Raw genomic sequence first — 15,668 nt, 5'->3', positions numbered from 1 at the left:
CCTTTACTGTATTTTCCGCAAGAGAAGCAAAGCAGGGAAAATGACTTAGGGGACTAGCTACGGTGAACAATGTCGGTGGCTCTGGGCTACCCGGTGGTCTCTAACTGTCTGGTACCTGGCCCCATGTGGTAGGGAAAATATTGGCTTGGGGTGTGAGAGTTAGATAAGAAAGTGGTTCCAAGCATGGGCTCTGGATCACAGGAGAGATAAATAACTTTGGCTGTTAGACAAACACAGAATCTAAGAAAACACTGAACATCATCATCCATATTGTTAATAAGTCTTTCCTTTACTTAGCCAAAACTAGATACTGCAAGCTAAGAAGGAAGGAGTTAGTCACCAACAGATTCTAGACTTATCCATCATTAGGGGGTCTTTAACACTGTGCATTGTGCAATCTGTTGATTTCTGTTAGTACCAAAAATAATCTTTAAAAATTATTCAATGTCACTAACAAATCAAAATCTTTCATAATTCGCATCTGAAAACAGATGTACTATTGCAACTTATAAGATTAAGAAACTATACTGTTGAAAGAAAGCAAATGTAAAAATTCCAAAATAAGATGCTCTTTAAAAATTGGTAGAATTCATATAACATTAAACATCCATTTTAGAATGCTTTTCTCAATAACAATTAATAACCACAAATTATAAATAAGTAATTAGACCTTGATCTAATTGACACATGTCACACAATATAGATGATGAAAGACAAAAAAATGCTGATTTCACATGATTTGGTTTAAATATGGAAGTGAATTCCACACCCTCTGAAGTTGTTAAAATACTGTTAAGAAAGCTTAATATTTTCAAGATTCAGTATCTCTGTTCTTGATAGTATCAGCAATACTCAGAGACTTCTACTCAGTCTTATCTCTATCCCAATGTAACTATCCCATTTCTGAAAAGATGCCAAATAAACCAGAAAGCATTTATTGGGCTATATTGCAAGTGCCTTAAAAGTTACTCATCTTTCAGTCCCTAGGACTCTAGGGGACACAAGAAAGCCATAAAATCAAAAGATTTGGACAAGTGACATGCGTGTGAGGTATGTGCTGTTTACAGAGGAAACTTTTAGAAAAACCCAGGCATAAGGCAGTAGGCCACAGAGAAAAGGAAAGCCCTGGAGACATTTTAAAGAGAGAGGGCAGTACCATGTAGCGGTTAAGAGCACGAGTCACGGGTTTCAAGCTGAATGACCATTTAAAGCTGAATGACCTGGGGTACACTGATTAGTTCTTTCACATAGAAGAATGATACCTACCTTCCAGAGAGTGTAATAAAAAGCATAAGCATGGAAACATGTTAACACTGTGTCTGGTATACAGTAAGTATTCAGTAAATAGGTAATAATATTTTCGATTATTTAAAATTTTTAAATCATTATTAAGAGAGAAGACTCATTGATAATTTCCACATTTCTAGCCAGGAAGACCTGGATACTACAGAGCCGAGAGAGAAAGCTTCCTTAGGGAGGTCAGCGATGAGCCCCAGTATCCTGAGATTTAAACAAGCTGAGTTTACATGGACAGCAAGCATTCAGGTGGAGGACCCCACACAATTAAAACATCATGGTTCGGATCCAAGTACACAAAAAGAAGTCAAACATGACATTTATTCTTCAGAAGATGAAATATTATGGAAATTGCTGAACTTTATTTCCAAAGCCTGTTTCTTGCAAGACACTGCAGTAAAGAAAAAAAACAAGTCGATGGAAAGAGTGTTTTGTTCCGTGATTACTAAAAAAATAATAACAGCTTAAAGCGCCCTTTGTTAGGAAAACAGGGGAGGTTAAAAGGATTCTGAAATTTCATTATTTGGTCCTGAAACTGAGCATAGTTAGAAAAAACAATCAAATAATTTTTATTTTTTCTACATGTGTTTTTCCATCTCTGGCATTCTGTAATAAAAATTTGCAATAGTCAATTCTCAATTAGCTTTTTTAATGGAGAGGAGCACTGACGTAGATAAAAACAAACTACAGATAACACGAGAATGATTTACTGCCACTTAGAGGTTCTCTTCAACCCCCAGCCTCTCGCCTCCTCAAAGCCCTCTAACCAGCGCCCACAGACCCCCAGCACGCAGTGTCAGAAGGAGACGGTGGGTCACATAGATAATCCACTCAAGGGTAATGGATTTGACCACAATTTAGCATTGATTAATTATAGTGTCCAATTTTAATTCAGTGCTATTCACTAACTAATTAGATAAGGTTTTTCGATGTTCTATTTTTGGCACAGAAAATTCTAAGCGTAGGTACTTTAAAATTAGCAGTGATGTTAAAATTTAATAATTATTTATCCCCAACCTCACAATGAGTACTGTACGAGGGTCAGAAGACCGAGATTCTTCCTAGTTCTACTTATGACAGGAGCTTTGTGACACCACTGAGCTGTGTCCTCATTTATAAGGGAGCAAGGGGGGGTGGGAACAGGGAGGCGTTAAACGACCTACATGTCTGAGATTGTTTCCAGGGCCGCCTTTCTAGTCTAGGTCATACCGTGGATATATACCTTGTTACTAACATTACTGTCCTTAGATCTGTAATCTTCAATTTATGGCAGTGGTTCTCGGCTAGGGGCAATTTTGCCCCCAGGAGACATTCGGAAAGGGTCTGGAGTCATTCTATTGTCATGACTCAGAGAGGAAGGGGTGATACTGGCATCTAGTGGGTAATAAGTCAGGAATGCAGCTAACCACTCTGTTAAGCCCAGGACAGTCCTCAACAGCAAAAAATCATCTGGTCTGAAATGCTAATTGTGCTGAGGTTGAAACACTCTAATACTTAGGACGGTATTTTGACATAGGTCAGTGGTCTACAAGTTGTCTTATTTTGGAAGAGGAACAGATGTATAAATTACAGGATAACAAAATGTGAAATTGGAACTTATTATTGAAGCATCAAAGATTCTAGAAATATGAAATCCCAAAGTGAGGTATCACATCACCTCGTGGAAATGTCAAAGAGCATATTTAAAAACTGAGTAGGCAGCTCTGAAACCTATAAGGAGGCTTTTAAAAGAATCGAAAGTGTGGATATTGGGGAAGATTCATGAAAATAATTTGTTTGTTTGTTTGTTTGTTTGTTTGTTTGTTTGTTTTTGCAGAGAGCCCCTAAACCCACCCAACAGGAAAAGAGCTGGTTGGAACCATTTTGAATTCTTCAGGCAGAGACCCTCCTGTGAGCAATGGTCTCCAAAGTCTTTAGGGAGTGGAAACTCCAGAAAACAAAGGGGAAGAAGTGAGCGCTGCTAGAAGGACAGTGTGCATGGCCCGCCTCCCAGGACTGCCAGTGGAGGGACCTGGCAAGGAAGCCCTAGAGAGCCCACTAACACTCTTCCAAGAAAAAGATTCATCTTTAAGCATCTGCCAGACCCAGATGGTGCAAAGTTATCTCACAATCACACACCTCAAAGAACTTCCCTACCATTTCTTTCCAGCCTTCCTATACTCTGAGCTTAGAGGAGCCTGAAAGTTAGAAAATGGAGAAAGAAAGGGAAAATCCTTTTACACTTCTTTCCCCAAAGGCAGGCAGCCTGTGAGGAACAGACTGTACTCCATACCAGTTAAGTCAGAATCTGTGTTGGGATCCAGGCTCCTGCAGTTTTTAAAAGTTTCTAGGTGACTACTGTGCAACCAAGGTTGGGAACCAAAGACCAACATAAGTCAAACTGAAGGAGTTGGTTGACAATTATATGGTGGAGTTATGAAAAGAAATAGCTAATATTCACAATTTATACCCCCAACTAGCTTTGGTGGGAGTGGGGTAGGAGTAGCCAACTCGACCGATCTATAACCCTCTTTCCCATCCACTGTCCTCACTCAGATTCTCATCATCATTAATCTAGACTATGACAGCAGCCTACTGACCAGTCTCCTGCTTCCAGTTTTGTCTACTCGTACTCTACATTGCCCATTTTCTTCTCTATCTACACTACTCCTCCAACTCAATGATTTACCTAGAAAAGAAAAAAATCAGACCATGCTCCTCCCCACTTAAAACTCATAAAAATCTCACCATTGCCTACCTAACAAGTTCCAAGCTCCTTAACCTGGCAACCTAGGCCTCCCATGGTTTATTCCATGACACCTCCAGCTTCACCTCCTGATCTTCTTATCTCTGGGCTCCAGCAACAATGGGCCAGCAACAATGGGCCAGCAACATGTTTCTATACTCCCTAAGCCACTTCATGCCCCTGGACCTCTTCCCATGCCTTCTCCTCATTTCTTGGAGTGGCCAACTCCTGTGAACTTCTCAAGACCCCGCCCAGCTCAGATGCCAGTCCTCCAGGAAGTCTTCATTTTCCCCTAGCCAATTCCTTTACAGGTTGCTTTCAATAGGGCTCCTTTGTGTTCTAAAATGAAGAGAATCCATGTGAATAAGCACAGAGGTTAAAGCATATATGTCCTGAAAAAGTAAATAAGCTCATTATTACAGATGCTGGTGATAGATGTGGTACAGAAGAGATGAGCGTCTCAAAGAATCAACCACCCTGTTTCTATTACAATGCAGATGCACTCAGCCAGGTGAGGACAGCCTCTCTAAATCATGTGAGCTTGAGTGAAAAATAGACCCTGGCCAGTTAAGGGGAGAATTTTTTTTTTTTTTTTTTTTTTTGCTAAAACAACAAAAACTATATTCATTATAAAATTTTTGAAAAACTTACCAAAGAAAGATGAATTCCTAAATTTGAATTTAAAAAGACTCTGTGTGACTCTTCTGTAACTACTATCTAATAATCATTTTCACAACCCTCAGACTTTGATGAAGTTTCAGAACTGTTTCGGGTTGCTTTCTGTGTGAACAGTCCAGGAATCTCCTAGCTTGTGCTATTCTCATCAGAACCTGTGAAATAAAATAAGAGTTATCATAACCTTCTGCTCCCTAAAATAATAACAATAAAACCACTCGACTAGATTAAAAATGGTACTAGGGCACATAGGCTGCTGTTTTCAGCGCTGTTTCTTTTGCCTTGTTAGTCACAATATTTTTTAATTCCTCTTTCAGTTGGTTCAGTTGAAGGAAAGAAAATAAACATTTATCCTACACATATTTATATGCTAAGCACTGTGTTCAGAGTATTTCTGTATATATCTTCTTATGCAATTACAACCCTATGAAATTAGCATTATCTACCTCTTGCAAATGAAGAAACTAAAACTCAGGAAGCTTAAGTAAGCTACCCAAGATCACACATTTAGTAGGGTACTAATAAGTTCCATAAAGCTGTATCTTTAGTCACAGAATAATGATGACAATACAATAAAAGAAGAAAAAAAACAGGACCCAGTTAAACTCCTCCAAAGTTTACGTTAAGTCCATAGCAAACATGGCAAAGTGAATACAAGTAGATAATAGTGTTAGCTTCTCTCCATCAAGTGCTGGACTCCAACAAACAGCTCTTAAGGGTACCAGCAAATCTTTGAATGCCACACAAAACTAACAGAAGGTCCTCCTGTTAGTGTTACCTTGCCAAGGAATACAATTTCTAACATAGAGCAGAGCCTGGAAGAAATAAAATACGAAGCTAAGCATAGTCTAAAAAAATGTTAAAAGATAGCTGTTTTTAAGTGTGTGTGTGTGTGTGTGTGTGTGTGCGCGCGCGCACACACACGTAAAATCTTCAGGGATCAGACTTCTTCTCATCTAAAATCATGTCATTATGAGACTGCTTCTTTCCTAGAAATCGCCTTTTACTGAGACAATATGAACTTATAAATCAGGTTCAGAAGGATGTGCTAAGGATTCAGATCACGATATTCCAATAAAATCTCTTCTTCATGACCCAAAAACAGGTAGGTTCCAATGTATGGAGTTTCAAAAGCAGACGTCTCTTACCTCTTGGCTATACATGGAGAAATGGAGGGAAACCATATTTGGATCCAGTTTTAGAAGAAGAAATCGCCTGTAAAAGACAAATGTACATCTCAACTTACAGTTTCAATGCAGGTTGACATTTCAATGCTGATATGGCCTGTTTGTGGTGATGAGTCTTTATTATGTGCATGAATCTATTAATGTCTTCTGGTTATGGTTTTATACCCTATTCATCACATTAAGAGCTTAATAGCTGAAAACTACAGATCCACTGAGGTTGTCTAGCTAAAGAACACTAATCTTACGGGATCAAAATGAGAATCTCATTCCAAAGCCAACCAAAACTAAACTTATGTAAAAAATAACACTCTCACAGCAATAGAAATCATGCCCGGGGTCTAAGAGAAGATTGATAAGGAGCTACTGCCCCTAACCTGAGATCCATATTGTTCAAGGCTCATGCTTCTTTGTTTCCATCCTGGCTTTAAGGAAAACAAACTAATACATGATAAAGTAAAATAAAATAAAATGTTTCTGAATACCTCATAATACCCGAGGAGACAACACTTCCATCTCACACTAAAGAGGCTTTTTCCAAGGTCAGTGTGAGCTTCACTATAGAGATTGTGTTTATATATAAGATACAAGCATTTTTTAAACTGTCTGAAAATACTGGTAATCTGAAAACTATGACTTGCTTAAAATCATACACTCTGTGATGTCTTTTCAATAGTCCCTGTGATCTTCTAATGTGGGGAAGTGGTTTTTACCAAGCTAACCACCAGCCTTGAAATACCTAATGATGCCCTGAGACTGGAGGGAATCATTCCAAATTGCTCTAAATTGAACTTCCCATGGTAAGAACAAAGGGTGACACTTAACTCAAGGCCAACAGCCATGGACCTTGGGGGGTCCAATTTTCCACTCAGGATTCCAGTCTTGGGAACTTCAGGATTTTAAAGTACTCTATTCTCAATCTGGCATGCAGAATGAACTTGTCCTGAGAAGAGACCGTGCAGTAGTTTTGTGATTTTCCTAAGATTCTCTTTTTCACTAGAAGCTAGAGACCTCTAGGCTAGAGCTAACTGGGAAAATGGCCAAGTCACTGCCCCTATGTTGTCATTTACCCAGACTCACCCTAAATTTCTAAATGTTCTCCTTAAAGATAAGCTACTTTACTCTCAAAATGCATGTCAGCATTCTATGCCAGCCCTGTTACAGCAAATCATAAATGATAGAGCAGATTGATTCCCCTCTGGGAAGAATCACAGTTTATTAGGACTTTTTTTTTTTTTGGTTGCAAAAATAGAAATCCATTTGTGCTAGCTTAAGAAACATGTATTATAAGAATTTGGGAGTATCTTAAAGAACTTAAGAGTTTGTTAAATAGCCAAGTTTCAGAAAAGGCAAGAAGCAGGAATTAGTGCATTGTAGAGAGCCTTAAAAGACTTCTTTCCATCTCTCAGCAACTACTTCATTTTTCTTTCTGTTTCCATCTTTATGGTGGAATGTGGCCATCACTAGCACCTCTCTCATTGGTGTGCTCTCCATTCAAGACAGCATTCACGCCGACCTGTATGCTTTTGACCCTAATTCCATTTCCCCAAAAAGGAATCTGGTTGACTTAGCATGGATGAATTGTTCACCACTCATCCAGGCTCTTGTGGCTCAGAGGAGGGGTCATTTGTTCAATTACGTCTGCTCCCACTGAAACAATGGGATAGAGGGACATGAGGAAGGACTAGAGCCTACAGCTTTAGAAAATAATAATATAGGATAGCCAGTTAAATTTGAATTCACCTAAATAATAAATCGTTTTTAGTATAAGTATTCACTATGCAGGACAATAGTGTACCATGAGCTATTAATACATATTCCATAGTAAAAGTTTCCATGATTAAAAGGGTTTGGAAAACACTGGATAACATCTAATCAATCATTGACAATTAAAATTAGTGCCTGCTTGAGCCAGGTACAAAATTCAACAGTGGATTTCTCAGAATTTTTAATACACCAGTGGTCACTGTGATTCTCCAAGAAAGGAAATAAAGTGGACAGTGTTTCACAATTTTATCTGACCTCAGAAAAATTACCAGAAACCTAGTATTGCTCAGGGCCCAGCATGAAAAATGTTGACTTAAAGCAAATATATCAAGAAAGATGAATTATTCTAAGATCTACCACCTATGGGCATCTTGATATTAAGTCATATAAGAGCTCCTAACAATTCTGTGCATTCCGAAAATGTGCAGGGGAAATATGCATTATTGATAAAATACACACTCAGTCCTTGAGCCTGCATGTGAGAGTCCCAGCCTTGATCATTTTCCATTGACATGCCCATTATTACCACACTAGGCTTGAGTTTACTCTGTATTTTATAGACATTGTTTGATTATTTTATTGAGGCCATTTCAGCCCTCTTTTCATAAAGCTTCTAGACCATTTCTGATACCTGCATCTCCTATCAGAATCACTATTTGCATATTACATTATGATCCAGAAAGTTCTGACTGTGGCACTGTCTATAAGAACTAGCAAAAACTGTACTAGCGGCAGATGAGTAGCCAAAGGCTGTTTTTTCCCAATCGTAAAACTCACATTCTTGAAGCCGCCATAGCTTTTTGTACCCTTTGACTTTCCGCCTGAAGTACCTCCTCAATTGTCTCTTCTTCTGACATCTTGACTTTCTCCGCTGTCCACTCTCACTCAGAATTTTTGTCTGTCCCTCAATCCACTAAGTTATCCTTCCATGACAGCTCCTTCTGAAGGTTCCAAAATACCTCCAAAGACAGAAAATTATAAATGTAATCTAGTTCGAAACACCTTTTGAACTTGGAGGTGCCAGTTTTCGAAATGTATGTAGGTCACGAGACAAGCATGAAAAAAAATTAAAGCTTGGAATTTGCTCCAGGTTATAAGATTACAAGGACTCCAGGATAGAAGGACTCAATCTTAGAGATTTAAACTGGATTAACTGGAAATTTAAACACCGACTGGATATTTGATGATATTAAAGCTTTTTTGATATTTGCCAACATTAAAAAAATAATGTTTTTAAGAGTGTTAATAGTTTTGTGGTTATGTTAAAAATAAATAGGGGAAAGAAGGAGAAAGAAAAAAGAAGGGGTAGTAACTACTATGGAAAGATATGTCATCTGAAATTTGCTTCAAAATAATACAGGCGAGAAGGAATGTAGATAGGGCAGGATCAGCTGGGTGTTAACGGTTGTTTGAGTTGAGTAATGGGTACATGGGGGTTGGGAGTTGTTCATTATACTATTCTGTCCATTTCTGTGTATGTTCAAAATGTTCTCTAATAAAATATTTAAAATATATAAGTGAATGGGGTTAGCTGGTCAGGAGAACTTGGGAGAGAGTGGAAATTATGGGACAAGTCCTACCATAGATCCTAGAATGGAATCTAAGCTATAGAGTTGAAAGCAAGCCTGAGAACTTATCTTTTTGTTCATTGTTCCAGGCTTCATCTGGTAGAGCATTTACAATGCCGAGCAACCTGTGGTGGCCCTGGACTCAAAGTAAGAAGGTATTTCTGTTTTGGTGAGATCCTCTTTTCTCTGGCCCCAAACCAGCCGGTCACAGATGTCTACTTCCTGTGTTAGGGAATTTCCACCAGGTCTTGTTTTTTGCTTGTGTGGTCACTCAAGGAATAGACATCAAACTGGGTCTTTTTCATCTGCTGTCTCTGGGAACCTTTGTTTCCCTCACCAGGCTTGGCAAGACACTGGCAGTTGCTCTGAAGCTGAGCTTTCCATCATTCTCACGTGAGCCCTCTGGGTTGCTGTCCTCTTGGCTGATCTTCATTCTCGCATGCTGAGGTGACAAGAAGGAAGAGTGACTTTCTAAGAAGTGCACAAACCCAAAGCAGAGCCATACCTCAGAAGTCAAAGACACGTGATGGTTTCTGTGGGACAGTTTTAAACACTCCACTGCAACAGCAACCAGGAGCACCAAAGCTGACATCAGGTGCTTTACAAAAACATAAGCTTTGCAGGTAATTCTGGTTCGTGATCAGGTCTAATTCATGATCCGTTTACAGGGTAGGTATTTTGGAGACATATTAATACTTTCATGGAAAGAGATTATCTTCAGGATCAGTTCATTTTCTTGGTTACGAACCATAGCAACCAATTCTGGAAGATTTAAGCAAGGTAAGAATTTACTAGAAAGATGTCTTGGTAGCTCAGATTCTCTAGGAAAGGTAGAAAGCAACAATGACAAAACAGGCAGGAACAGGGCAAGTGAAGTCTAGACATGCCAGGGTCATGTCTAAAACCCACTGCCCCGGTCTCCAAACACCAAGAACCACCACCGATGTCATAGACCTGGCCCTCAGTGTTGCCATTGTCCCCTCTTCTTCACATCACTAGCTCTGGATCCAAGTTCTAACCAGTTGGGCCTATGATCTGCCCAAACCCTGCCCCAGGGAAAAGGAGGCCCAGGCCTTTTCTGTCTCCCTGCCAGCTTCCACAGGGGGTGTCATCACAGGGAAGTATCTATTTCTCATGTTTCCCAATGATCCTGAATGGCTGAATGCTTATGCCCTTCAGATGTGAACAATTTGAATCCTGGACTAACGCAGAAGTCACCCTGAGACTCTGTCGAAGAATGCTACAGAATGGGGGAAAGGCCTCCTTGTTAGAAAGAAATTAAAGAAAGGGAATGAGAAGGCTGCTAAATTATTGTGCTGTAGGAATCACAGGGGTTACCTGTCTACAGCTATGCCCTGTCTCCACCTTGCCTATGGACTTCTAACATTTGCACTTAGTGGTTATTACACACTCCTTTTTAATTTAAGAAAAGACTCATTTAAAAGAAAACAGTGAATACAGAGAGCAAAGGGGCTATGATGGCAAAAGAAGGAATAAAAGATATCTGCTGACCCTGAAAAACTGTCCAAGAGTCTAGATGCATTAGAAGTTGCCTTTCCAGATTTGGGAGGAGAACCCCTGCCACTCCCCAACATGGCCAGAGAGCAAATGTGGCTCTCAACAGTTCACATTTGCACTCTCAGTCGTCCTTGCTGCTGGACCACCTAACACCAGTCTTGCCCACAGCCTGAACATGGTTAGTGTAATGAGTCTGTGCTTCCTTTGCAAGTTGTCAAGATGTCAATCAAGTCTGAACTCTTCATCTATACTATCACAGTTCCGTAATAGCTACAGTTCACAGATGAAATCATCCATGATTGTATCACGGACTACTTCAGAATTAAACTTAGGATGTGGGGTAGTGAAGCGAACCTGAACTGCCTGCTTCATTCATATCAATAATCGATGTCTTCTGTGTCTGCATCTGTAATTCTGCTTGACCCCCTGACTGACATATGTAATTTGCCATGCAGTATATTGCCTTAGTGCTCCTCCAGATTATGATGGCTAACCTCACTTCCCTTAATTGAGGGTACTTGTTTTCCCTTTGCCAATGAGGAGAGCAACTGGAAATCCTGCTGAATCCACAGTTCCTCCTAGAGCCTGAGATGGAAGTTATAGCCATTGTCTTTCTCAAACATTAACTTTCCAGGGATAAGCCCAGTGCCTAACAATATAAAACATCATCATCCAAATGGGCCTAGGCCTATGCTAATGGTAAACAAAACATCTGACCATATCCTAAAACCAAGAAGCTATCTAAGGCCACATGGGTCACATCAAACAAACTCAGGTGCTAAATCAAATTGGCTCACACTGATCAAAGTTGACACAACTTAAGTTTAAAAGAGAGTAGTAACAACAAAGAATTGAAATTGTTTAAATCCATAAGTGATAATAATAGTAAAAAAAAATCATCATAACTTATTTGGAGAATGCTATGGGACCAACTCATTATGATAAAGAATTGAGCCCTCATGCCACTTTTCCCATATAAACAAAAATCAAACAGTAGATGAGGGAAATTTTCTCTTTATAGAAGTAGTCAAGCTAAAAAATAAAAGATAACTGGTAGAATAAGAAAATTATCATTTACAGCCATGCCACCCTGAATAAGCCTGATCCTGTCTGATCTCGGAAGCTAAGTAGGGTCAGGCCTGGTTAGTACTTGGATGGGAGACCACCTAGGAAGACCAGGTGCTGTAGGCGTTAAAATTTAAAAAATAAGGGATTGTAAGCTGACAAGGTCCTTGCAATCTGTGAGGTCAACCAAGGGTTGCCTCGCCTGAAAAAAAAAAAAAAAAGAAGAAGAAGAAGAAGAAAGAAAATTATCTCTTTGTAACTTCTAATTGATAAATGAATCAAGGCAATATTAATCAGTGGTTGTTCACATCACAGAAAGGCAGATAGTCATATTTTCCTTCTGATGGAGGAAACCACCACTATCTACACAGTAGTGTTGCCAAAAAAAATAAAGATCGAGTTTGCTCCAATCGCTAACACACAAGTCAGAGGAACATGTTAAATGACACCTTAAAAATGCACTCAGAAAAATCCAAACTTTGCAAATCTATACAGGACAAGCAACTTTGTTTCTTCAGTAATAACAAAAATTGGAAAAAAAAAAAAGAAAAGAAATGGAGAGGACCTACATATCAAGAGACTTGAGAAATTATAAACCAATTGCAATGGGTGGAATTTGTTTGGACCCTGAGCCAAAAAGTACCATGAAAAAAATTTTTAAAGATTCTCACAGCAATCAGAAAATTTGAACACTGGATATTTAATAATACTAAGAAAGTGTTAATTTTTAAGACATGATAATGAGGTTATGGTTTTATTTGTGTTTTTATTTATAATTCTTTATTTTATAGAGATACATACTGAACTATTTGCAGATAAAATGATATTAAGTCCAAGATTTACTTTAGTATAATCTGTGGGGAAGCAGAGGAAGGGTAAATTAGATTGACCACATTTTGGTAATTGTTAAAGCCAGGTGCTGTACAGTAAATCAAGTTGGTTGAACTATTCTCTCTACTTTTATGTATTTCCAAATTCCCATGATAGAAATATACTAACAATAACTGCAACTGATCAAAATAATTAAATACATTTTAAAAAACTGTTATCAATGATACTCACACAAAGACAAAGCTAAAAACAAAACAAAATTAAAATGTAACCCCCATAATTACACACATTCAAAAAATCTTTTTTGTCACCATTAGAGGAGTCTTACTGCATGAACTCTTCAAAGAGCCATAGTCAATGAAGGAAATCTTTCAAAAATTCTAGTCAATGTAAAAGAATAATAGAATTAGATTATTTTGCAGCCTGTAAAGAAATTCAAGCAAAGATCATCAGTGGGTATTGTAATTAGAAGAAATCTTGAGCACAGCATTTCTCTACAGATTACCCAATGGTCATGAGCAGAGTAACTCATTGTTAGAGTCCAGGGTCAGGCTGATCAAACTTGGCAGCCTCAAAGTGGGACACCAGTCATCGTGTACCTCACGGCGTGATGCAATGGGAGGTTGATAGGTCTTTCAAAATGAGTTCTCAACCACAATGTTGAACTTCAATCCAATCAAGCCTTTAGATCTAGTTTCCAATTTACAGGAAATGCAAGGGATATAAGAATAAGTTATATGACACTATAAGAAAACAAATAACCAAATTCTGATTTCTACAGCACAAGTCAAAAAACATGAAAAGGGTTGGGTGTGGGGAGGTAGGAGGAGGTGACTGCTCTTTACTAAAATAAGTATGAGACATAATAACCAAAATATACAATAAAATAAAACCTCCCCATTGCAGATGGGGTCCCTGAGAAGCAGATTCCAAGACAGGATTTGGCGCCCAAGATGTTTGCTAAGGAGTGCCCTGGGAACACCTGGATATGGAAGAGAAAGTAGCAGGAATGCGCAGAGGGGGAAACTGAGCTGCAATGCAGGTCCCAGGAAAGCCTTGGCTCAGACTAGAGGGGCTTTTCCATATTGTCACAAAATGGCCAGGCAGTTTACTGTTTTTTTAATCAGTCACTGGATATAGGCAACCTTAAGATAGGCTTAACCTTGCATGAAGTGAGAGGTTAACATCTGAAGGCTGTCTGCCCACATTGCAATTACTTCACTGAGAAGGGATCTGCATGGCACATCTCTATGTTCATCTCAGCCACCCCTCAAACTGCTAGGATCCACGGTTTTATATATATTCAAAAAGGAGCTCCTCCAGGATTCCGATGAACCACTCTTCCTACAGGAAATTACAGTTCCCCTCCCTGCTGTAGCTGGTCTCAGGACTACAACTGACACTCATCTTGATGTTCCTCTACCATCCATTTTAGATTCTGCTCACTCTGATAGGTCTGAGCTGCTGCCCTCGCCCGTTCATCATCAAATTTGGAAATGGAGTACCAAGAGCCATCCCTAGTGGACCACCTAGGTGTCAAACACATTCATCACTTTCTATTAGCCATCTCATCATTCCCTGGATGTTAGGATGCCCTGACTATCCACATCGTCCTTGCCTTTGGTTGCAGTTGTCAGAACTGCGTCCACAAAAATTCCAAATTTTAGAAGTCAGCAACCCAGATTATCTTCCTCCTGCTACCCAGGGTCCAATTCTTTCCCAACCGAAGACCTGACCTTGACATAGCAGTCCTGCTTGGGTCAGGAGAGTTCACCTGTGCAGCTCAGTTATTCATGTTTAAGTCTTGGGCCTGGTCCACAGCTCTCTCTGCCCTCCAGCCCTAGGATTTGAGAGTTCCCCTGGTGCCAGTGCACAAGTGCCTTTATGCTCCTGCACCCATCAACCACTGGATGTGGGCATAACGATGGCGAGGTGGCGCCCTACAACTGAGGTAACACTAAGGGGCTGACAGCTAAGGCTATCCGCCCATGGCACTCTGTCCACTGAAATAGGACCCAGGAGGTGTATGGCACTGTCCTCCACACTCCTCTTTCCCTAACCCTGTTTGGTTTTGCCACAGTAGTAAGTCTGTGGGAAAGAAATATATCTGGACTTCATGGTTTATATTTTAACTATTTGTTCTTTTGGGCACATAAACTCATTTTACAAATTTGCCCTCAAAAATCTCATCACGAAAATGTCACTTTTTTCAGCAATTTATATTTCATTACTTTAAAAAGTTCTTTTTAAAATAAAAAGACCTTTTAAAGGGGATCAGATATAATGTAATAGATAATATAAATAATAATATAGTATAAACTATGATGTATGACATAATTATGTATTATATATAGCATAATGAGTGCACACGGATGCCGATTATGAATGCCATAAGGCTGGGCACACCAAGCACTCAGCTAATGTGTGAGGACAGATTTACTCATTGGTCATTTTAATTAGCTCTTCTGGGATCTCTTCTCATTTCAGAACCCTGACACTCTACCTTTAAACATTATTCAGAAAGGGCTGCTTCAGGGGACGCAGTAACATCATCCTAACTTGACAGCTTCAGAGCACTAACCTTGTGATTTTAATACAATGCCATCTCCATGCTCACCAGATGTGCAAAGCTTGCTGTCTGATGGAGACTTTTAAGATCCTCGCAGTGAACGAAAAATCGGCCACACAATCTGTCCAAAGCTGGAACCTGTGGGCTGACGGCAAGCCTCTGGAGAACTCACATGCTCTGTGGAGCATTAAATATGGCTGAATTAGATCCTGGTGGGGGTCTAAGTGAGCAGTACTGTTTTCAGAGAAGATGGGGGCTCCAGACTTCAGGTAGTTATTACTTATGAGCAATTGGTTAAGTCAATGTCTTAATGATTCTGGGCCTTAGACCCCTCCTCTTCCCCCCAACCCATTGGCCTGCTTATGTGACTGTCTCATGTTGATCACATTACTTGCTCAGGACACAGATAAGGATGTCAGCCATCTTGTATTCTGACTCTTTTGGTCACGAAGTTCTCATTTGATTCCTTC

At 39.5% G+C, this 15,668-nt stretch overlaps 2 long non-coding RNA genes and 1 pseudogene across 6 annotated transcripts in view; 1 reads left to right on the top strand and 2 right to left on the bottom strand.

Annotated features, from left to right (window-relative positions):
* Nucleotides 1-8,867, bottom strand: part of LOC107505099 — a 48,535-nt gene extending 39,668 nt beyond the window's left edge. For both annotated transcript variants that reach the window (XR_001595631.2, XR_001595630.2), the window contains exons 1-3: nt 8,425-8,867; nt 5,845-6,823; nt 4,673-4,851 (exon numbers count right to left, since the gene is read on the bottom strand). This is a non-coding gene — a long non-coding RNA (uncharacterized LOC107505099). The remainder of the gene's footprint in view (nt 1-4,672; nt 4,852-5,844; nt 6,824-8,424) is intronic.
* A 309-nt stretch (nt 8,868-9,176) lies between these two features.
* The window catches only part of LOC107505084, an 84,791-nt gene continuing 78,299 nt past the window's right edge, over nt 9,177-15,668 (bottom strand). For all 4 annotated transcript variants that reach the window (XR_001595628.2, XR_004955555.1, XR_004955556.1 and 1 more), the window contains one exon: nt 9,177-9,657. This is a non-coding gene — a long non-coding RNA (uncharacterized LOC107505084). The remainder of the gene's footprint in view (nt 9,658-15,668) is intronic.
* Nucleotides 11,806-11,924, top strand: LOC118614573 (annotated as a pseudogene).

The sequence above is a fragment of the Rousettus aegyptiacus genome, unplaced genomic scaffold (genome assembly GCF_014176215.1).
Source record: "Rousettus aegyptiacus isolate mRouAeg1 unplaced genomic scaffold, mRouAeg1.p scaffold_m13_p_2, whole genome shotgun sequence".
NCBI lineage: Eukaryota > Metazoa > Chordata > Mammalia > Chiroptera > Pteropodidae > Rousettus > Rousettus aegyptiacus.
The sequence above is the reverse complement of the archived record's forward strand: the minus strand, read 5'-3'. Positions and strand labels throughout refer to the sequence as shown.